This window comes from Macaca fascicularis, chromosome 14 (assembly GCF_037993035.2).
Source record: "Macaca fascicularis isolate 582-1 chromosome 14, T2T-MFA8v1.1".
Lineage (NCBI taxonomy): Eukaryota > Metazoa > Chordata > Mammalia > Primates > Cercopithecidae > Macaca > Macaca fascicularis.
In genome coordinates this window covers 86,621,097-86,645,720 of record NC_088388.1, presented here as the reverse complement: position 1 = coordinate 86,645,720, position 24,624 = coordinate 86,621,097, and the positions used below count along the sequence as shown (strand labels likewise).

At 38.2% G+C, this 24,624-nt stretch overlaps 1 pseudogene; it reads left to right on the top strand.

Annotated features, from left to right (window-relative positions):
* Nucleotides 1–18,441: 18,441 nt before the first annotated feature.
* On the top strand, nucleotides 18,442–18,554 carry LOC123568900 (U6 spliceosomal RNA; annotated as a pseudogene).
* Nucleotides 18,555–24,624: the final 6,070 nt, after the last annotated feature.

Here is a 24,624-nt window from a genome sequence, read left to right as displayed (position 1 = left end):
GATAGTAAGAAGCCTTTGCATTTACACAGGGCTTTGAAGATTTATAGACTTTTTTCATAGTCATTATCACAGTTGCTTTTAGGCCTTTTTGAGTATGAGGACTCTTTTCAAACGTAAAGAAACACCTCTGCACAGAAAAAAAAAAAAAAAAAAAAAAACTATCATCATTTTCTGCCACTCTGTAGGTAACCTACAGAACAGGAGAAAAATTCTGCAATCTATCCATCTGACAAAGGTCTGATATCCAGAATCTACAAAGAACTTAAACAAATTCACAAGAAAGAAACAAACGAGCCCCTTAAAAAGTGGGTGAAGGACATAAACACTTCTCAAAAGAAGACATTCATACGGCCAACAAACATATGAAAAAAAGCTCAACATTAATGATCGTTAGAGAAATGCAAACCAAAGCCACAATGAGATACCATCTCATGCCAGTCAAAATGGCAATTATTAAAAAGTCAAGAAGAACAGATGCTGGCAAAGTTGCAGAGAAAAAAGAACACTTTTACACTGTTAGTGGGAATGTAAATTATTTCAACCATTGTGGAAGACAGTGTAGTGATTCCTCAAAGATCTAGAACCAGAAATACCATTTTGACCCAGCAATCCCACTACTGGGTATATATATGCCCAAAGGAATATAAATCATTCTATTACAAAGATACATGCACATGTAAGCTCATAGCAGCACTATTCACAATAGCAAAGACATGGAATCCACCTAAATGCCCATCAATGATAGACTGAATAAAGAAAATGTGTTACATAGACACCATATAATACTATCCATAAAAAGGAATGAGATCATGTCCTTTGCAGGGACATAAATGAAGCTGAAAGCCATTATCCTCAGCAAACTAATGCAGGAGTAGAAAACCAACCACCACATGTTCTAACTTATAAGTGCGAGCTGAACAATGAGAACACATGGACACAGGAAGGGGAACAACACACACTGGGGCCTGTTGGAGGTTGCAATGGAGGGAGGGAAAGCATTAGGAAAAATAGCAAATGTATGGTGGGCTTAATACCTAGGTGATGGATTGATAGGTGCAGCAAACCACCATGGCACACATTTACCTAGGTAACAAACCTGCACGTCCTGCACATGTACCCCAGAACTTAAAATAAAAATTTAAAAAGACTTTTTAAAATAAAAACTGTTGAGTTTTCCTCATGATAGAAATACATTATATATTGATTTAGCGGATACATAATAATGTAAAACTGTGATGATTTTAATACCACTTTTACATGGATTTTATTTTATTCATTACAAAACTACATACTTTTGAAAACTCATTTGGTGTTTCATCACCTGTATATTTAGTGGCCCATCTAAGAACAATGCCAGATTCAAAACATAAGTATTATATCTGGAAAAAGCCAAAATCTGTTGTCAACAATTTAAATATTATATTAAATTTCCATAAGTGGAGTCAAAGAAGTCATTAATAACACTCAGCAAACCCTTCTTAAAATTCCCCTCAGTTTTTTCCACACCGAGGAAAACGTACTCTGCTCATGTCCTCATATCCTGCTGTGGTCTTAACTCTATAGTCTTATGTAAACTCCCCTGGAGTTTCTCCAGACTCAGCTTGAGGTGTTGTTTCTGTTTCTCTCCTTGTCCCCGGATCACTGTTACTGTCTCTCTCCCTTCCTCCACCCATTCTCTGAATTGCTGCCTTCCAAACTATAGATCTACCCACTTTTCTGGCCAGCACCACAAAGGCCCAGGGTTAGCAACTGCCGAAATATAAGAATTCTTACCTGAGAAATATGGGGTAGGGGAAAGCTGCAGGCATGTATTTTGAGTTCATTCTATAATGTGTGGCTACTGTTTTTTTCATTCTGTGGAAATGTTAAGGATTTGTACAACTCTTCAGCACCTCAAGGGTCCACAGCCTTTAGGAGAAACCACTGCCTCATCTTATACCTCTTTCAAAGCTCTGCAGGACCCAGCTTAATAATTTATACAGCGTGTTTTGTGACAGTACAGGGCAGCAACACCTTCTAAACTCAAACTGATGTTCAAGCATATACACTCCAATAAATCAGTGTTCCCCCCTTGTCTAATTTATGGATTCACTTGGCTAGGAAAAGGTCAGGGAAAGTATTGGAGTGGATTCAAGCTGACCCAACCATCAAAAAAAAAAAGAAAAGAAAAGAAAAAAAATGAGAGCATTTCATTGTTTGTTTACCCCACAAATTAGAGTTTTCATATAGATATTATTTTTATAATAATATCCACTGACCCATCTGACACTTAGCATAATTTATGTGAAAATACTGAAAGCATCAGCAGAATAAAAGTTAAAAAGTTGAGAAGGGATGCAGCAGGAACAAAGATGGAGGAGAAAAGTGTTTGTATAATGTATTGAGAACCCAGGCACCTCATTTTTTTAGCCAAAATAGGAAAATAATGTCTGTATCAATATAAAACTTAAGTTTGTAGCATTCTAAGTAGGTAAGGTGCAAATTTTCTAGGTTTTCTCTTCTATTGGGAAATGTCCTTTTGGCTTCCTAGAATATTCCTGATGGAGAAGTAAAACTGCAAGATTAAAAATAAATATTAAACACATACAGATGCACCACATGTTACTATGCACATAAATCTGGAGCAGGAGAATCGGTATATTAAGAAACAACAGGAAATCAGATGACTAGACTTTTTGCTTAAAGGCCAGTCTATTCCATTAACAGTCTATGCAGATGTAGCAATTATTTTCATCTTCAGCTTTCTAAGAGAGTTTGGATAGGTGATCTCTAAATTTCCTCACAACTCTGAAATTCAGAATTCTAAAAGTTTTCGCATTGGATTGGTCTCATCCATTTGTCCTTAACTCTAAAAAACATACATACAATGGAAAGAACATTAAGAAGGGGTTTATAGCCCAGCTCTCCCCACAGGTATGTGATTTTGGGCAAATTATTATCTTATTTTCTTCTCGCTATTATTATTATTACTGTTATTAATCCCTCAGTATGTAATAATATATTTCTTACAGTGCTGCTGAGAGGGCTAGAAAAGATAAACATATAAATCTATATTCTAAATGATAAACATTCTGCAAATATAGTTGTTAATATTTGCATGGTTCTGTTGACAAGGCTTGTTCTTCTATAGGGAGTGAGATAGTAGGAGATTGAAATTTTCTAGGATAAAAGCTATGATATCCTTTGAACTACATCTTCCCATTTCCTGTCCACTCACTTCCTCACCCCTGGTAACCACCATTTTATTTGCTATCTCTGTATGGATGAACGAGTCTAGCCATTTAATGTACAACATGAGGAAGAGGGCTAATAAAAATCACATCATATTAGGAATTGTTGTTAAATAAGTAGATTTTAGCTGTCCTTGCCACAACAAAAAGTAACTATGTGAGATGATGGATATGTTAATTTCCTTCCCTATAGTAACCATTTGACTATAGGTATCCTGTAACATCATGTTGGTAAATCTCAAATATACACACGAAAAATATTTTTAAAAGAAAGAAAAAGGCTAGAGTTTAATAGCTCTTCTCCAAAAAAGTCATTTGCACAGACACAGCAGCCAAAATTGTGGAATAGTCTTACGATTCATTTATTCTATTTTTTAAAATATGAAAGAATTTCTATAACTAGAGATAGGAAAAATCATCAGCAATATCTTCTCAAGTAATTAAAGACCTATTCTGGCATTTTTTAGTTTAATGAGCTGTAGAATGGGTTATACCAAAGTAGGAGAGACAACCCCACAAATTCAAATGCACTGTTTGGTGATGTCTACAATGCAAACCTTCAATTTCTATACCATTCATTCACCTAAGTTTGGAATTTTTTTTAAAAGTTCCTTTCTTGGATGTTTACTTTCCCTTTATCATCAGAAAGTTTGGATTTTCTTTTTTTTTCCAAACTTCTAAATGACTTTACTGAACCTCGTTGTCTGCTTAATCAAGAGTTGCCAGGAGATATTTTCTCTGGATGGAAATAAATTAAAAATTAACTCTGACTGCTGTCTTCTACATGGAAGATTATGCAAATATTCATCTGTTCCTTTGAAGCCTTGAACATCCTGTGGGACCAGAAACCTCTTAAATATTCCTACTAATGTTTAAAGTAAGTGTGCACTTACCAGTAGTTCAGGAGGAAGCGAGCAAACAGTGGTCACAATATTAGAATGATCAGTAACTGTATTTCCAAACAGCAAATCTCATGGTGGAAATATGGTTCTCTTGAGCCTTGAAAGGGTCAGCATCACCTCACTGAGCCTTCCTCTCCACTGCCCCAGCAAGCCAGTGATATGGAATGATCCCATCCAGGGGAACCTTGCAGGCTGAGAAAAGAACTTACCCAAACTCTCTCTCCTGGTGCTTTTTTCTCCTTTTCCAAACTAACTTAATATTTTGACTAAATGAAATGTTCCTGGAATAAGATATTAATTTGACTGTTTTGTTAATAGATGAATAAGCAGGAAAACTTATTTATTCAAGCTCCTGGCTGAAAGAAAACCGTCTGGAAGAGGAGAGGCTAATTTCCTGGCTGCAAATGGTATTTGAATCAATAATGAATGTTGTGGAAGAAGCTACTTCATCTTAGGGTATTCGTAATCTAAGGAATAAGAGCACCAGTGGAGGATAAGGAAATGCTCAAAGATGTTTTTGTAGAAGAAAGAAGCACAGCTCAAAGGGTCTTAGCTCCAAAGAAAGGCAGAGGAGGCACCATGTGTGCCAGGAACTTTACTTGAGTATAATATTCTATCTTATGACCACACAGATTCATTCAAGCTTTCACAAGTTCTTTAAATCCCACTTATAAGCAGCCCCCAAAATAAGCAATAAATAAGTCCTCTGTCTTAACAGTATGGCAAGACAGGCAAGTTAACAGCTATAGGCACAATGAGCTTAAAATGAAGCATAAAGTATTATAAAAGAAAGCATTCAGCAGAAACCTGTACAAAGAATAGAAATTTTCTGGGCAAAGATGGAAAACATGTGAGGGGCAGAACAATTATTATCCTCCTACAAGTGAAGCCCCAACATACTAATTATTCTAAATGGTGAGGGAAGAGTCAAGATTCAGATCCAGATCTTCATCCTCGAAAGTCTAAGCACTCAGGGATTCCCAGCTGAGATTCAGAGTCCTGTTTATTTGTTTAGTCCTGTATAGTTGGAAGAAGGAAACTTCCTGGGAGAAACTGTCCTCAGATTATTCTCCTAAGTTGGAGGAGAGAAATGATAAGGAAAGATATTTTGTCATCTTTATTTCAGCAAATTAAGCAAATATTGCTTTTCAATATACTTTCTAGAAATGGTTCTAAAAGGGATTGTGTGTGACTGGCTGGGATACTTGCAGTAAGAACTCCGTGAGAGCACTAAAATTTTGAACTTCTGGCAAGGTAGAAAGGTCACATGTTTGAGCCAGCACCCAATTCTGGAATATGTCTAAGGCACCTACTCTTTAAACTAGCAAAATTGGCCTCAAAAGGATTCCAAATGCCTATTATAAGGCAAATGTTAAATAAAGTTCTTGCCAATCTTACAACTCAGAAATGTTTCTTCAAAGACATGAGAGCCATCTCTTTGAAATATAATCATCAGGGAAAAAGGCCTGTCTCAGTTTTTCTGAAAGAAGATAGACCTAACTTCAGTTGTCAACTGACTCCAAATCACAAAACCTACCTGCAGTTATAAACATAGCAGAAAATTAGCAAGTTTATCTTGAGAACATAAACGGAAGTGTTGTATCCACTTGGCTGTATAAAACAGTGAGATTTCTTTCTGCCTCTGCAATCTCTTCAGCAGATTGCCTGTGGCGTGCATCACTTTTTGTGCTAATGCTTATTCAATAATAAAACTTTTATTTCTCTTGTACCTTTGTGAAAAGGTTTTCTGGGTTGGGTTCAGATTGTGTTTTTAATATTTCTTCAATACTTCCCATCATTTTCCTGCTGACAAAAACAGGAGAATTGAAGAGTGAATTTTTGACAACTGTTTGGAATCCAGATGGAAAGTTGAGCTTTCTCCAGTTTTGAGGAAGGAAAGAATGAATTGTTCTCATGTAATCACATGGCAGGCAAGCTTTTGCAGCACATTTAGCCAAAGCCTGCAGAACATAGGGTCAAGAACAGCCTAAGCCCGTTGTCAATCTCCGTCAGTGACAATTTAATGAAAAATAGCATTTGAATTAAAAAAGACGAAAGTTTCCCCAGTTTATCATCTTTGTGTAACCAGGACAATTGCCGAAGGAAGAAATGAAGACAACCTCCCCAAATCTACCAAGAGAAAAGAGAAGAAAAGTTTTGGAAAGACTCTTCACAACATGTTCCCATGTTTGCTGTTTGTGTTATTTTCCTTTCAGTTCTTAATAGTTCTACTATTCAATGAGACAGGCCTATGTCTTTCTGTGGGGTCAGCGGAAGTAGGAGGAGCAGAGGAGACTCTGCAGCCAGCGATGTGGGGAGGGGGCCCCCAAATGATGGGGGAAGCTAGAAAGAGAAGAAAGAGAAGGCTGAATGCCTAAGGTCTTAGAAAAAGGAAATGAGAGCCCGGCTTTTGTGATCCGTGGGCAATGGCTGTTCACAGTGTGCCCCCTGAGACACCTGAAGGAGTACAATCCCCCCAGGTATTCTATCTTGGGTGAAATGCCTGATATTCTACCATCAGGAATTTGTGGCTTTAGTTTTTGGGTTGATCCTTGCTCAGTCGATGAACAACTATTCACTGAGCATTTGCTGTGTGCCTGGCACTGTACTGGAATCTGGGGTAGCATTCAAACAGGCACACTTTGTTTAGGAAGTAAGATACATAAATACATAAAGACAAATGTCCTAAAAGGGGAAACATTGCACTGCTGCAGGCATTGAACCCTCCAATGGCTTTTCACCACACTTTATCACACTCAAATTACCGTCTGCCTCTCTGACTTCATCCCTGTGTGCTTTCTCTCTCTGTAACACACCATCTTTTTCTTCATTCCTCAAACACTTAAAACTCACTTATGCCTCACAGTCTTCATACATCTTCTGCTTCTAGAACACTGGATTCCTAGATCCTTGTATTCAGGTCTTTGCTCAAATGTTCCCTCTTCAGAGAGGCCTTTCCTGACCACTCTGAAGTGGCCATTTCATCTCTCACTGTTACAACATCCTGCAGTCATGCTCAGCATGGCCTTTACTCCTACTTAAAAATTGTTAGCATGCAATTTAATTTGTTTTTATTAGTTTATTTTCCACCTCACTCTCCTGGGGGATACATTTCAAGTAGGCAGAGAATCCTGTTTATCACATTCACTGCTGTTTCCTACATGGTAAGTGAGAACAGTGTCCAGTACCCAGCGCAGAGCAGGTACTTGATGGTTATTTGATTTAATTAATTAATAAACGGCATGTGCCCAAAAACCCAAGAGTATCTCTGAGTTAGAGGGGAAAGGAGAGAAAGCACAAGGGCACTGGCATTTGTAAGAAATGAAAAAGAGGAAAGGGAAAGGGATTAAAAATAATAATAATAATAAAATAAAATAAAATAACTTATCTCATATCACAGTTTTGCCTGGGGCTGCAACTGGTACTAGTGAAAATATGTTTCAGTCAGGAGCCAAGAGGAAGCTGCTTCCTCCAGCTTCCCTGGGAACTCTGTACTTCGCATGTGCCACTGGCCATCCCTTTGCACTGGAATCATCTTCCTATATGTTTGTGGTTGCTCCTACAACAGTGCCTGGGTCTGAGTTGACTTTCCCCTTTCATCTTCCTCCAGCATCCATCCCATGGCCTGGAGAGAAGCTGGCACCATCTCATAAATGTGCACCGAATGAACTATCATGAGGTATATCCTAAAACTACTCTTGCAAAATAAATGCTTGCAAAAATGAAAATAATACATAAATATTTGATACAGTCTTGTCTTTTGCCATTTATCTTTCTCATAGAAGTATAAGAGGGAAGAAAAAGAAGTCATTCTACTGAGTTGAAGCCCTTGAGCAAGTAGGGTTGGGTGATTTCAGACTTCATGGCAAGCTCCCTAATATGATTTAGATCTGTGTCCCCCACAAATCTCATGTGAAATTATAATCCCCAGTGTTGAAGATGGGGCCTGGTGGGAGGTGACTGGATCACAGGAGTGGATTCTCATGAATGGTTTAGCACCATCCCCTTGGTGCTGTTCTTGTGATGGTGAGTGTGTTCTTACAAGAACTGGTCGTGTAAACCTGTGTAGTACTTCCTCACTCCTGCTCTCTCTCTCCTGCTCTTCTTCCTGCCATGTAAGACACTTGCTCCCCCTTTGCCTTCTTCCATGATTCGAAGCCTCCTGAAGCCTCCCCAGAAGCAGAAGTGACCATGCTTCCTTTAGATCTGCAATATCATGAGCCAGCTAAACCTCTTTTCTTTATTAATTATCCAGTCTCACGTATTTTTTACAGCAATACAAGAACAAACTAATACACCCCGCTTTAGGCAAAGACCTCACCACACTGACTTCTTAGCATCTCCATCAGTGTCTCAGACTAAATGCTTGAGGAACTGGTGCTGCTTTTGAAGACTACAGTCCATCTGCTCCAAGGAATTTTTCCAAATTTCCACTAGGAGTGTTCACTGTGACTCAGTTTCCTCTTGAAAATACAATAAGGGTAACAATATCAATTTTTGGTTTTTTGTTTTTTTGTTTCTGAGATCGAGTCTTGCTCTGTTGCCCAGGCTGGAACGCAGTGGCACAATCTCGGCTCGCTGCAGCCTCTGCTTCCTGGGTTCAAGCAGTTCTCCTGCCTCAACCTCCTGAGTAGCTGGGATTACAGGTGCACGCCACCATGCCCAGTTAATTTTTGTATTTTTAGTAGAGACAGGGTTTCACCATGTTGATCAGGCTGGTCTCGAGCTCCTGACCTCATGATCTGCCCGCCTCCACCTCCCAAAGTGCTGGGATTACAGGCGTGAGCCATGGCACTGGGCCAACATCAAATATTTGTATGGCCTTTTACAATTCACCAAGCACTTTGCCATCCATGGTCTCATCTTTATCTTATCACAGGCTGTTACTTGAATAGGAGAGATTCCATTTGGATTCCAGACTACAGAGGGCAAGCAGAGATGAATTACAACTTCTGGAAGGAGAATAAAGAGTGCAAGGAGCAAACACAGCCTAGCATTGCTTCTCATGAAAGAACAAGAGGAATACATCTGTACCTTCTGACATCTGTAAGCTCTCTGAGGGCAGGTGTCATGTGGCACTACTATTAATGATGGCTACTATTTAGCAAGTACAGTCATGTCAGTTAACAACAGGGATGCATTCCAAGAGATGCATCATTAGATGACTTCATCATTGTGTGAACATCATACAGTGTACTTACGCAAATGTAGATGGTATAGCCTACTACACACCTAAGCTACATGGAATAGTCTATTGTTCCTAGACTATAGGCATGTTACTTAATAGAATACTGTAGACAATTGTAACACAATAGCAAGTATTTGTGTATCTAAACATAGAAAACGTTCAGTAAAAACATGGCATTATAATCTTATGGGACCACCATTGTATAGGTGGTCCATTTTTGACTAAAACATCATTATGCAGTGCATGACTGTACCTGCTATGTATCAGGCCCTAAGAAAGGCACAAAAAACATACATTATTGGTCTAGATTTACTGTTGGTGGAGAATGTTGGGTAATAAAAGGCTTTCCTCCAACAAAACCTCAGACCAAAGCCCATAATATGTAAACCAAAAGAATGAGTGTCTCTGTTGAGCTATAGGTGTTGGCTAGGCCCTGTTGGCTCCTCTCTCCTCCCTTCAATTGCCACTCCTGTGGCCATGGAGATGACTTGGAGAAGTGCCCAGAGCACAGTTGGAAAAACAGTGCTCTGTTGAGAAGGCCTTGGCTGGGCCACGCACCACAGGAGAAAACTGAGTGAAAGGAGGTAGGAAGGCAACAGAGGAGTTGTTTTCCCATGTGGCATTCTGGTTGAGGGGCCCAGCTTCTCTGATGAGGGGTTTAGCTGATGTATTCTCCTGTGCTATGAAAAAGCCTCCTCACCTTGCCTGAGAAGCCCCGTGACTTTGAGAAATGTCCTTACGGCAACATAAACCTCTAGTCTACAATCAAGTTTCTAGTCTGGATGCTAGGTGCTGGAAAGGCGATTGTCCTGGACACTTTTCCCACTTCTTTCCACTCAAATCCCATGTGAAAGTAGAAAAGGATTATAATTCTGCCTGATGCCCACTTCTCAGCATCCACAGAGCACTGCAAAATGCATCCCTGACAGTTGAGAGCTCTGCCTGCAGACACCAGGGAACCTTGAGAAGTCTGACCTCCTTGCAGCCTTTCTCTCCCTCTTGCTGGGCCCTGGCAGATAGTGATTTAGCAAAGACAGGGATGACTTGGGGGACTCACCTTCCCCTGAATTCTGCACCCACCTCTCAACAGTGCTTGGCAAAGGCTTGGGAGCTTGTCATCTTTCATACTCACCTTTTGTATTCTGGACAGCCTCCCTGGATATTTTTCTATCTTGTCTGCGCTAATGGAGACCTTACCTGTTAGAGATCCCTTCCTCTTTCTGCTCTCTGTCCAACACAACCCCTTAGAATAATAACAGGAACAAAAATGAACAAACAAATCGAAGCCTTGCGTTTGAACATCTTACTATCATAAAAAAGCACATTGGCTTTGGAATTGAACGAAGAAAAAAATATAACGGCAGAAAAGAGCTTAATCCACTGCCTGAAGCATGGCAAGGTATTCCCTAAATCTGTGGGTGACAGATAAGTCTGCTGTTGTTACTACTGCCAGCACACCAGGGACTGCTGCCAGACATCCCTAGGCACACTCCAGAAGGAATGTGTTCCTCCTGCCCTTGTTCAGCCTTTCCTCTTTTCCCCTAGACTGGACCCTTGAAGTCCCAGGATGCCTTAAAGTTGAACCTCTCTGGGTTAAGTTATGACAAATTGTTCTGCTCACCTAAGGCACAGCTGCCGCAAAGTCAGACTGAGACGCAAGGCTGTCTAGGGAGCAAGGGTGCACTTGGGGTCAGCCAAACTTACGTCTGGAGCCACCATTTCACTGACAGTAGATAACTCTTAAATTTGCTTTTGGAAAGGTAGGTTTATTTTGTTTTTGTTTTTTGGTTTGAAATATAGTCCTTGCATGGTAAACAGGCAGAAAGCTTCTGGAGCCAATATATAAGCAGAAGAATAAAAATAGAAAAGAAATTTGAGTGTGTGTTGCTGGACTAGAGGGTTGTGAAAGCAGTGACACCCCATACGTCCCAGGCCAAGTGTGAGGCCAGCTCTATGACAATCATCTACAGACACTGAGGTACCTGAAGAGGGGAGACTGCTCTCACTGCCTGGATAGAGGCCTGCTGAGATGCAGGATCTCTGGGCTCAGCCTGGGGCTGCCATCGGAGCAAGCAGGATCATAGTGAGGAAGGTCACAGGAGCACAACAAAGCCCCATCACCTGGGATATATGGGAACATAGAGATGGCACCTGCTTGTGACCTGGAGAATCTTAAGCATAGGAAGATGGTAGGGGTGGTCCTGGATGTCAGGAAGAAAATAGAGAGGGCAGCAGTGAGGTATCCCTTGGTTCCTGTCCTGCCTCGTAACCAGGAGGCATGTGTTTCTTATAGACCAGACTGGTGCTATAAAGGGAAGCAGAACTTGGGCTATCTTATATGTAATCTATACACTTAAGAAGGCCTTTTAGATGAAGAAACTGTTAAAAAGAGGCTACATTTTTTACTGCAGTGGGTCAAAAGCTGAGGAGTCTCAAAAGGTCAGCCGAGGAACCCATTACCCATGCCAGAGAACTGTGTATGTGGAGATCCTGCAAGTTCTTTCTAAGAGCCCACACTGGTTCTCCAAGAGAAAGCCAGCAATGGATGTCTGCCACTCAGAGAACATCAACAGCCAGACTGCAGTAGCACCAGTTAAACGACATCTTCTTTGTGTTTTAAATCTCATCCCCTCCCCTACCCAGAACAAGAAAGAGGCAGAAAAGGATGAGAAGGATGGAAAGGAGAATTTTTTAAAATGTTCTTTCCCCACTACTCGCCTCTGAGCAGTGGTATGCTGCTGGCTCTCTTGGCGGAAAACACCCTGGTTTGTAGTGGTTGCCAATTTCCATGGTGCAAATACTCCCACCATGGCTGATTTAATCCACCAACCTGACAACACTGAACTTGGAATTGCAAAGAGATGCTAACAGTTGGCTATTGCTGAGACTTTGATCCATCTCCAACACACTGCTGCAGCTGAGCCACAAATCAGGCCTGAGCTGGAGTGGGAAAAGAAAGGGGGTGGAAAGACAGGGGAAGATCTGAATTGGGTATGAGATTGAAAACTTTATTTAGACTAGGCAGGATCTCTTTACAACAGCATGAGGCTTAATAGCCAAAGTGGGCCTACTCTTGGAGTTGAATGTGATCAAGAAACTTCATAACCTCTAAAGATGTCATCAAGAACTTTGAGAAAAAGATGAACCAGTGTATACTTAAGATAGCAGTGAAACATAAAACCATTCTCTGCTTGTATCTCATCAAGCCCAGACTGTTTAATGTTCATGTTATATTTCAGTCCCACAGGACCCCTCAGGAGCTGCTCATTTATTACATTCCAGAGAAGCAATAAATCTGTTGTGGATCTTTTTACCTTTCATTCATGCTAACCATCCTCCTTCAGAGAAATGAGTCTGAACTTTCATAATGAGAGTTCATCACATTTGTTTCACAGAAAATTAAGAAATTTGAACAGTATGAGTGACATCGAGTGACAAAGCAGAAACCCAGCTAGTGGCAGAAAGGATAGACCAGGGAAGGCATGTGTCCTGATGTCTCACTGCCTTCCCAGCTCCTGAATCATCCTTGTGCTGTGTATGGCCATTACACTGTGAACCCTCTGCAGACACTGAGCTAGGTCCTCAGGAGTCCACCTGCAGTGGAAATTTCTCTTGCTAGACATAAGCTATGAGAAGGAGAGATTGCTTTGAGAAGGGAAACAGTTGGAGCAAGATGACTCTCGACAAGGTGCCTAACAGACTATGACCCATCATATAGGCAAGTATACTTTAGACATCCCTCACCTGCTCAAGTTCCAGCCTGGCCCAAGACACCATCACCGTCTGTCTAGAGAAGCAGTAATCTTCTAACTGGTCTCGCTAATTCTATCCTTGCTCTGTATCATATATTACACACACAGTAGCCAGAGTTATTCATTAAAACTCAAGTCAAATCCTATCTGCTGAAAAACAAAACACAGGCTCCTCCAAAGTCCTTCCAATGACCTCACCTCCTACCACTCTACTATTCACTCTTCTCCAGCCACACTGATCACTTTGGTATTCCTCAAACCACCAAACATATTCCCACCTCATGGTCTTTGTACTTGTTGTTCTCTCCCCCTGGTATTTTTCTCATCAGAGGCCGTGTCACATACTCCATCATTTACTTAAGAACGCTTCTCAAAAGACATGTTAAGCAAAGGCATCCTGACCACCTTCTATAAAAAGCCACTTGCCCGATCCCATCACTTCCTATTCCCCTCATTCTGGTTTATTTTCTGCAAGCACTAACACCACATACATAGTATATATTAGCATGTTTGCTCACTGTTGTCTTTTGATTTGCAATGGAGTTTAAACTTCAAAAGAACAAGGACTTTGCCTGATTTGTTGTATCCTTAGCATAACAAATGAGCTGATGCATGTAACAGCAGCACAATAGATATCTATTACATTAATAAATGTTCTCCTAAATAATATGCATTGACAACTAGCAAAATGTGGGGAAAGGATCCTCCAAGCCTAAAGAGCAAGAGGCATTCCATGAATCATCCCTTTCCTTCCTCACCATGAGATAGATGGGAGAGACAGAAAGTTCACCCGCTTTAGCATTCTATTTTTATAGAAAGGACACAGATTCCTAAAGAGAAGAAAATAAACACATGTTGGGAGGAATATTAAATTCCACTGGACCTATGTTTACCCTCACTAAACCACATTTACCATCTTTTCATCTCCCTCTGTCCATGTCTATCTCTTCCTCATTCCCTTAATTCTTTCATTCCATCTACGTTATTTATAACTTTGGAAGTAGTAGTCTCAATTGACCGGTGTAAAAGTGATTCTATTTCATATTTCATCCCTGAAGCAAGTAAAGAATTCTCTGGCAGGCTTGAAACTTTCTGCTTAACTAGTGAGATGTTTTAGCTGACACTAGCATGATATTTTTTATTGAGGTATAAATTACCTATAGTAAAAAATATTGATCTGAAATATGTGAATAGAAGGTTTTGATAGAAATATACATTTGTGTGAATACACACCTATCAAGACACAGAACATTTTCATTACCTGAATGATCCCTTGTAGGCAAATCACTATACCTTTCCAGAAGCAACCATTGATCTTGTCTCTATCAACATCATTGTTTTTGTCTACTCAGGAATTTTACACTAATATACAATTTTTGCATATTTTGCCTGGCTCTTCTTGATCAGGATATTTTGAGATTCATTCATCATTTAATTTATTAAAACTTACTTTATTCTATTGCTGAGTAGTATTTTATTGTAAGAATATGCCATAATTTGCTTATCCATTCACTTATTGATGAACATTTATATCCTTTTCAGATTTCAGCTATTATGAATAAAGCTATTTTTAACACATATATGCAAATATTTTGTGTGTATGCAAGTCTTTTGCCTTTTGTGTGGGGAGAGGGTGACTTGTGTGTTTCTATTTTTCTTGGATAAACACCTAGGAGTGGAATTGCAGAGTGATAGAGTATGTCTAGGTCTAACTTTATAAGAAATCACCTAACTTAAAATAACTGAATTATTTTACCCTCCTGATATGGCTTGGCTGTGTCCCCATACAAATCTCATCTTGAATTCCCACATGTTGTGGGAGGGAACCAGTGGGAGGTAATTGTATCATGGGGACAGGCCTTTCCCATGCTGTTCTGGTGACAGTGAATAAGTCTCACAAGATCTGATGGTTATAAAAAGGAGAGTTTCCCTGCACAAACGCTCCTCTCTTTGTCTGCCACCAACCAAGTAAGACGTGACTTGCTTCTCCTTGCCTTCTTCCATGATTGTGAGGCTTCCTCAGCCATGTGGAACTGTAAGTCCAATTAAACCTCTTTCTTTCATAAATTGCCCAGTCTTGGGTAAGTCTTCATCAGCTGCATGAAAATGAATACAGTAAATTGGTAACAGTAGAGTGGGCGTTGCCACCCAAAAATGTGGAATTGACTTTGGAACTGGGTAACAATAGAGGTTTTGGGGGGCTTAGAAGAAGACAGGAAAATTTAGGAAACTTTGGAACTTCCTAGAGACTTGTTGAATGGCTTTGACAAAAATACTGAAAATTATATCAACAATGGAATCCAGGCTGAAGTGTTCTCAGATGGAGATAAATAATTTGTCGAGAACTGGAGCAAAAGTCACTCTTGTTATGTGTTAGCAAAGAGACTGATGGCATTTTGCCCCTGCCCTAGAGATTTGTGGAACTTTGAACTTGAGAGAGATGATTTAGGGTATCTAGCAGAAGAAATTTCTAAGCAGCAAAGCATTCAAGAGATGTTTTGGGTGCTGTTAAAGGCATTCAGTTTTCTAAGGGAAGCAGAGCATAAAAATTCAGAAAATTTTCAGCCTGACAATGCAATAGAAAAGAAAAACCCATTTTCTGAGCAGAAATTCAAGCTGGCTATAGAAATTTGCATAAGTTACAAGGAGCCGAATGTTAATCCCCAAGACAATGGGGAAAATGTCTCCAGGGTATGTCAGAGGTCTTCACAGCAGCCCCTCCCATCACATGCCCAGAAGTCTAGGAGGAAAAAGTGGTTTCATGGGCCAGGCCCGGGGTTTCAGTCCTGTGTGCAGCCTAGGTAAATTGGCGCCCTGCATCCCAACTGCTCCAGCCATGGCTAAAAGGGGCCAATGTACAGCTCGGGCCATGGCTTCAGAGGTTGAAAGCTTCAAGCCTTCACAGTTTCCATGTGGTGTTGAACCTGCAGATGCACAGAAGTCAGTAATTGAGGTTTGGAAATCTCCACCTAAATTTCAGACTATTTAGGGAAATGCCTGGATGTGCAGACAGAAGTTAGCTGCAGGTATGGGGCTCTCATGGAGAACTTTGGCTAGGGCAGTGCAGAAGGGAAATGTGGGGTCGGAGACCCCACACAGAGTCCCTACTGGGGTACTGCCTAGTGGAGCTGTGAGAAGAGGGCTACTGTCCTTCAGGCCCCAGAATGGTAGATCCACTGACAGCATGCACCATGTGCCTGGAAAATCCATAGACACTCAATGCCAGCCTGTAAAAGCAGCTGAGAGGGAGGCTGGACCCTGCAAAGCCACAGGGTCAGAGCAGCCCAAGACCATGGGAACACACCTCTTGCATCAGCATGACCTGGATGTGAGACATGGAGTCAAAGAAGATCATTTTGGAGCTTTAAGGTTTGACTGCCCTGCTAGATTTCATACTTACATGGGTCCTGTAGCCCCTTTGTTTTGGCCAATTTCTCCCATTTGGAATGGCTTTATTTACCCAATGCCTGTACCCTTATTGTACCTAGGAAGTAACTAACCAGCTTTTGGGTTTACAGGCTCATAGGTGGAAGGGACTTGCCTCATCTCGAATGGGACTTTGGATTGTGGACTTCTGAGTGAATGCTGAAATGAGTTAAGACTTTGAGGGACTGTTGGGAAGGCATGATTGGTTTTGAAATATAAGGACATGAGATTTGGGAGGGGCTGGAGCAGAATGATATGGTTTGGCTGTGTCCACACCCAAATCTCATCTTTAATTCCCATGTGTTGTGGAAGGTACCCAGTGGGAGGTAACTGAATCATGGGGCAGGTCTTCTCCATGCTGTTCTCATGATAGTGAATAAGTCTTGTGAGATCTGATGGTTATAAAAAGGGGAGTTTCCCTGCACAAGTGCCTGCCACCATCCACATAATACATGACTTGCTCCTCCTAGACTTCTGCTGTGATTTTGAGGCTTCCCCAGCCACGTGGAACTGTCAGTCCAATTAAACCTCTTTCTTTTGTAAATTGTCCAGTCTCAGATGTCTTTACCAACAGTGTGAAAATAGACTAATATACTTCCAAATAGCAATGTATAAAAGTTCTGGTTGCTCTATATCGCCATTAACATCTGGTGCTATCACCCCTTGTAATTTTAGCCATTATAGTAGATGTCTACTGGTTTCTCATTATATTTTCTCTTTGCATATCTCAGATGACAATTAATGTCAAACACATTTTCATGAGTGTATTTGCCATTTAAAAATATTCCTATGTGAAATATCTGTTTTTCATCCAGTTTTCTTGACTTTAATCTTAAAATTATTTAGTTATAGGAATCTTTGTATATTCTAGAGATAAATCATTTTTCAATAGTATGAACTAAGAATATACTCTACCCACCTGAAACTTGTGCTTTTGTTTACCTAGTGGTGCTGTTTAAGAATAGAAGTTTTAATTTTGATAAAGTACAATTTACTAAAATTATTTACTTTTTTATGTTTCTTGAGTACTAGACAAGAAATGTCTGCCCATTCCTAGGGAATAATATTTTTCTATATTTTCTTCTAGATATTTCATAATTTTAATATTTACATTGAAGTCCATAATTAATTTTATATAAATTATGATGTGCTATAAAAGGTAAAAGATAAAGTTTATTTTATCTATAAAAATATCCACTTATTTCAGAACCATTTGTTAAAAAGACTACCTCTACCCCCATTGAATTACCTTGGTAACTTTGTCAAAAATTATATAACCATATAAGTGTGAATCATATATTTCTAAACTCTGATTACTGTAACTTTATCATTAGTCTTAAAGTCAATAAACTTAAGTTACCCAACTCTGTTCTTCTTTTTCAAAATTGTTTTGTCTATTCTGGATTATTTGCATTGCATATAAATTTCAAAATAGAACCAGTAATTTCTACCAAAACAGCCACATGAGTTTTTGATTGTGGTCACAGTGAATCTATACATCAGATTAGGAAGAATTACCAAATTAACAATGTAGTACTAAGTCTCCCAATCCCAGTAGAATACATTGTTCCACATATTTAGGTCTTTCTTAATTTTTTAAGCAGTGTTCTATAGTTTTAAATGTAGAGTTATTGCATATCTTTTACTAAATATTTCATATTTTTATGACACACTGTATTATTTAATTTCATATTCAAATTGTTGATAGTTTATAAAACAGTTTATTTTGTCTATTCACTTTGTGTATTATGACTTTGCTAAATTTCTTTATTAGTTCTAGTGTACATGTTTTAAACTCAGAATTTTTAATACACACAAGCATGTTGCCCAAATGTTTGTTTGCCTTTTTCCTCCACATGCCTTTTATTTATTTTCTGTGACTTACTGCACTGGCTACTACCTTTAGTAAAGTACTGACTTGTTATGATAAGAGTAAACATCCTGTGCTCACTTCAGCAGCACAAATATTAAAACTGGAACAAAAAAGAGGAGATTAGCAGATTAGCTAATGCTGCATGAGAATGACATGCAAATTTGTAAAACATTCCGTATTTTTATATAAAAGTGAAATTCCACAAAAAGATAGATACCATAATGAAGAACCAAACTGAAATCCTGCAGTTAAAGAATTAAATGAATAAAAAAATAATGCAATCAAGACCTTCAAAAGCAGACTTGATAAAGCAAAAGAAAGAATCTCTGAACTTGAAGATAGGTCATTTAAAATTTATCCAGTTAGAATAAATAAAAATAAAAAAGAGTAAAGAAAACCTACAAGAATTGTAGTACATCATTAAGTAACAAACATTCATTTTATAGTGATGCCAGAAGGAAAACAGATAGGCAAAGGCATAGAAGATCTATTTACTGCAATAATAGCTGAAAACTTTCCAATTCTGAGAAGAAATATGGATGTCCAGATCCAGGAAGCTGAAAAGTCCCAAGTAGATTCAACCCAAAAAGGTCCTCCCTGAGGCATGTTATAGTCAAAGGCAAAGAGAATTTAAAAAAAAACAAAAAAAAAACAAAAACAAACAAGAGAAATGTATTAAGTCAATATAAAGGTATCCTCATTAGAATAACAATAGATTTCTCAGTAGAAACCTTACAGGCAAGGAGAGAATGGGATGATATATTAAAAGTACTAAAAGAAAACAATTGCAAGCCAAGAATGCCATACTTAGAAAAGTTATCCTTCAAAAACGCTTTCTCAGGTAAGCAAAAACTGAGTAAAATTGTCACTAGACTGGCCTTATAAAAAATGTTTAAGAAAGTTCTGCATCTAGAAGCAAAAAGATGATAATCACTATCATGATAACACACAAAAGTGTAAAACTCACTGGTAGGGCAAATACACAAATGATAAAGAGGAAAGAATCAAAGTTCATTACTACAGAAAACCGGCAAACCAAAAAGATAAATGAGATAGAAAAATAAACAAGAGAAGATAGAAACAACAAGAAAACAATTAACAAAATAACAGGACTACATCCTCACCCTCAATAACAAGTATAAACAGATTACATTCCTCAATAAAAGATATAGACTGGTTGAATATATTTTTTAAATAATCCAACTGTATGCTGTCTACAAGAAACTCACTTCACCTTTAGAGACTCAGATATAACACAGACATTTAAAAGAGTAAACATAACTTTAAAATAACTGTTATAAATATATTCAAGGACTTAAAATATAGACAACAAACTGTGTGGATTGTGGGACTGTCCACAGAGCCATATCTGGAAATTAAAAATTGAAATAGTCTGAATACTACCAAAGGGTGAAAACAAAATATTAAAGAGCAAATTAAGTCCAAAATGTGTGAAGGAGGGAAATAGTAAAGATAAGAGTGGAGATTAATGAAGTGAAGGGATAGGGAAAGATATTCCACACAAATGGAAATCAAAAGCAAGAAGGAGTGGCTATACTTATATCAGATAAAACAGATTTTAAGTCAATAACTATAAAAAGAGATAAAAAATGGTTATTATATAAAAATAAATGGATCAATTCAGCAAGATAATATAACAATTATAAACATATATTCAACTAACATCAAAGCATCCAGATATGTGGAATTGCAGATTGGCTAACGTGTGCAAGCATACAGTTAATTAGAAGGAATAAGTTCTAGTGTTCGATAGCATAGTAGGGTGACTGTAGTTAACGATCATCTAGTGTATATCTCAAAATAGCTAGATCAGAATATTTGAAATGTTTCCAACATGAGATGATAAATGCTTGAGATGATGGATATCCTAATTATCCTGATTTAAACATTATGCATTATATGCTGTATCGAAATATGTATAATTATTATATATCAATAAAAATAGTAAACATCCTTACATTTTCAAAGTTTTACATATTTCATCGTTAAATATTATATTAGCTGTAGATATTACATATACATACTAGATAACTTTTATCTAGTTAAGGAAGCGTCCCTTAGTTTCTAGTTTGCTAGTTTTATCATTACTGGATGCTGAATATTTTAAACAATTGATTAATATTAAAGATTGGTGTTATTTTTTCTAATACGTTTGATAGAGTTTACTAGTGAATCTGTATCACCCTAGCATTATCTTGGTGGGAAGTTTATTAACTATAAATCAACTTATTTAATGATATGTAACGCAAATTTTAAATTTCTTTTCATGCCAGTTATGGAATTTGTGTCTTTCAAAGATTCATCAATTTTATCCAAATTATCCAATTATTGGCCTACAGTCGTTCATTCTATTTATACTAGTACCTTACTATCTACTCATGGCCTGTATAGAATTTCTAGTGATGCCTACACTTTCATTTAGATGTACTAAATTACCAAATTTGTTTATTTTCTCATTTTTTCATGATTCAGCTAGCTGGAAACTTGTCAATTTTATTGATCTTTTTAATGGCTCAACTTTTGTTGATATTTTCTAGGGTTCATTAATTTTCTTCTTCATTAATCTCCACTCTTATCTTTACCTTTTCCCTCCTTCACACATTTTGGACTTAATTTGCTCTTTAATATTTTGTTTTCACCCTTTGGTAGTATTCAGACTATTTCAATTTTTAATTTCCAGATATGGCTCTGTGGACAGTCCCACAATTTACATACTTTGTTGTCTATATTTTAAGTCCTTTAATATATTTATAACAGTTATTTTAAAGTTATGTTTACTCTTTTAAATGTCTGTGTTATATCTGAGTCTCTTTATGTTAACTTTTTTCTCCTAATCTTGGGACACATTTCCTTATTCCTCACATGCATAGTAACTTGTTGTTGTTTGCAGGAAATTGATACTACAATGCTAAGAATATGCATTTTGTTTGTTTGTCTTCCTGTAGAGTGTTGAGTTTTGTTTTAGAAAGTAGTTCTTTCACAGCCTGATCAGTTTTGTCCTGGAAAGTCTTGTTTTTAGGCTTTGTTAGGGCAGATATATAGTAGTTCTTGTTTAAAGTCTATTTGTAAAGCGTACTTTCTGTAGGGTCACAGCTGAATATCTGGCAGGAACCCTACCAGCAATGAACCTTCATTTGGCTGTTAGCCTCCTTAGTACCAGTTCTGTCAGGCTTCACAGTCTTATGCTGACCAGGAGAAAGACCAATTAGGAGATCATTATAGGCCAAACACACAGATATCATTGCTTCCCAGGCACAAAGTTTCCCCCTCAAAGTATGTAAGGGTTATAGGAGAGTGCACACCAACATATATTCTCTTGTGTTTTAATTTTCTTGACTCAACTAGAGTATATAATGTTTGAGGGCAGAGGCCTTCTCTAACAAACACCAAGTTCTTGCTCAACACAACACTTCCTGCTAGGCTCAGAATAAGTTTGTCTTGCCGAAATGTGTTGGCTTGGGGTATAATGTGACAGAGGAATGAGAGTAATGAATTCTACGGATTTGAATATCAGTACATCTTGACAGGTCCCAAAAATGAAACACATCAAAATTTTTGGCCCAATTTCCCAAAAGAATACAGAAGTCAAGAGAATTATTTAATATATTAAGCAAAAAAGATTAGGCTACTGAAAATATTATAACCTGCTTTATAGTCCACCAAGGTGGAAAGGACATGGGTTTTCTACTAAATAATCTTGCATTTAATTTTGGTTCTCCACTGATTAGCTGAATGGGCTTTAAAAATTTATTTGCCCTCTCTGAAACTTAGTTTCTTCACCTGTGAAGTAGAGGCATTAATTTACTTTTATAGGGTTTTTTTTTTAGGCTTAGAATGGCAAATGTAAAATATCTAGTTTTGTGAACCATAGTAAGGGCTCTAAGGCTGTGGGTTTGTTCCCTTATCCACATCAGTAAGTAAAAATGGCTATGAAGAGGGAAACGTTTATGTGTCTAATAAAATCAGGAGGCTTGGATTCTCTGGAAAAGTATGCCTCTTTCTGAGTCTCAGGATTTTTTGTTCTTTGTTTCATGAGGGATTGACCAAGAGATCACTCAGATTTCTTTGGGTACAACAAACATTCTATAGGTCTGTGAATACTAACTAGGTCTGCCTACAGCCTCACTGACTCAGCCCTCCCAGCTAATACTATTCCCATGACAACTAACAAAAAGGCAATAGAAAGAAGTTAGGGAAACAAGAGATCAAAGAAAAATAATGAGGCAGGCTTCAAAGCACAAAGAGAAAAAGGAGGAGAAAGGGGAATGGAAAGCAACTGAAAGCTAGTGGTAAAGAGAACACTAGGCTGAGAGCTATGATGTTGTCAGCACCATCAGCTGACAGCCCTGCCCATCAGAATTCATAGAGATGACACAGGGAGAAGAAACCTGTAGAGGGCTGGGGGCTGCTTTGAGAGGACATAGATCTTACAACGTAGAAACTGCCTGAAGCATCATAGCTTAATTTCTGAACTTCCAAATCACCAACTGAGCTTAGCTTAGAAATGGCAATTCATAAGGTTCTTTAAATTTTAACTTTCTTTAAAGAAAAAGATATTCTAATTTTTTACTGTTTTTGTTGCTAAAATACTTAATTCATATTTCCAATGGGCAAGAGTCAGTGAAAGAGAGTAGGTTATAGAAGTCGTAGAGGAGAAGAATGATCATAAATCAGAAATCTTGTGTCCCTAGAATGGGTCAGACACTGTTAGTTGCTTTTCCAAAATACTCAACTTTGATTATCCTTCACAATTCAGAGACACAAGCCAGCTGGAGTAACACACAAAAGGGAAATGATATTGAGTGTATTTGAGGACAATATGTTAAATGTTAAGTTCATGTGTATCTTTAAAGTAGGGCTAAGGGACAAGAAACATTTTATAAAACCTTGCTACAAAAACTTGGTTTAAAGATGAAAGGCATCAGGATCACTAGGAAGCTTATTAGAAATTCAGAATCTTAGGCGCCTTTCCAGACCTACTGAATCAAAATTCCAAGATTTTATTTGAACCCTAAAATTTGAGAAACTCTGAATTAGAAAATGAAAAGAGACTGCTAATAATTCCTTCTGCAATTATACTAAGTAATTTATCTTCAACACTCTGTTTTTATGTTTTAATAGTAATGAAAAATCCTATTAAGGTTGTCATTTTCTATGTTGGGTAACTGTAGGGTAGGAGGAAGATGACTTGGGCTAGAAGCTTTACTTTGTCACCACTATTATGACATGAGACAAATAACTTATGTTTTCTAAGTTTCAGTTTCTGCTTCTGCAGAATGAGGCCAATTCACATAATTAATAGTGTCACAGTGTTAAGAGGCAGACACAAAATAAAGAGTATGAATCATGCTATACCGCTTCCCCAAAAATTTCAATGACTCCTCATAGCCTACAAGTTAATATCTAGTGTCTTTAAAGGGCATTCAAAGCTCTTCACTCTAACGCCAGGCATAGTGGCTCACACCTGTAATCCCAGCACTTTGGGAGGCCAATGCAGGAGAATTGCTTGGGCATCATAAGGAGACCCTGTATCTACAAAAAAAATTTTTAAAAAAAAAGTTAGGCATGGTAGTGCACACCTGTAGTCCCAACTACTTGGGAGGCTGAGGCGAGGATTCAACTTCCTGAATCCAGGAGGCTGAAGCTGCTGTGAGCCATCATTATGCCCCTGCACTCCAGCCTGGGTGACAGGGAAGACTCTGTCTCAAAACAAACAAATAAACAGCAACAACAACAAAGTTCTTCACTCTAGCTCTATCCTACTCCTCCACCTTCATTATCCATTATATTTTCCCATGAATCCTGTACTTCTGCCTTTCCCTAAAACATAACATTCTCTTTCATTTTCCATCCACACATCCATCCTGTTTCTTCTGCCAGGAATAAGCTCTTCTCTTTCTGTAATTACAAAAATTCTACTCATCCAAGAAAATTCAGTTCAAAAGCATCTGCTTCACAAAGCTGTTACCAGTAACACTAATTGGACATCATTTAACATTTCTCTGTACAGATACAGTGATTTACACTTTCTCTACAACACTATTTCATTCTTTCCTGAGTTGTTGCTGGTTGAGAATGTATCTGAAATTGCCTTTGAAATGTAAAATACTCAAGGAAAGAGATTACTTGTTATTCATCATTACAGTTCCCTCAACAACTAGCACATTACTTTTCACATCATATGTAGTAAATGTTTGAGGAAGTTAAAGATGAAAAAAGAAAGCTTCTCAAG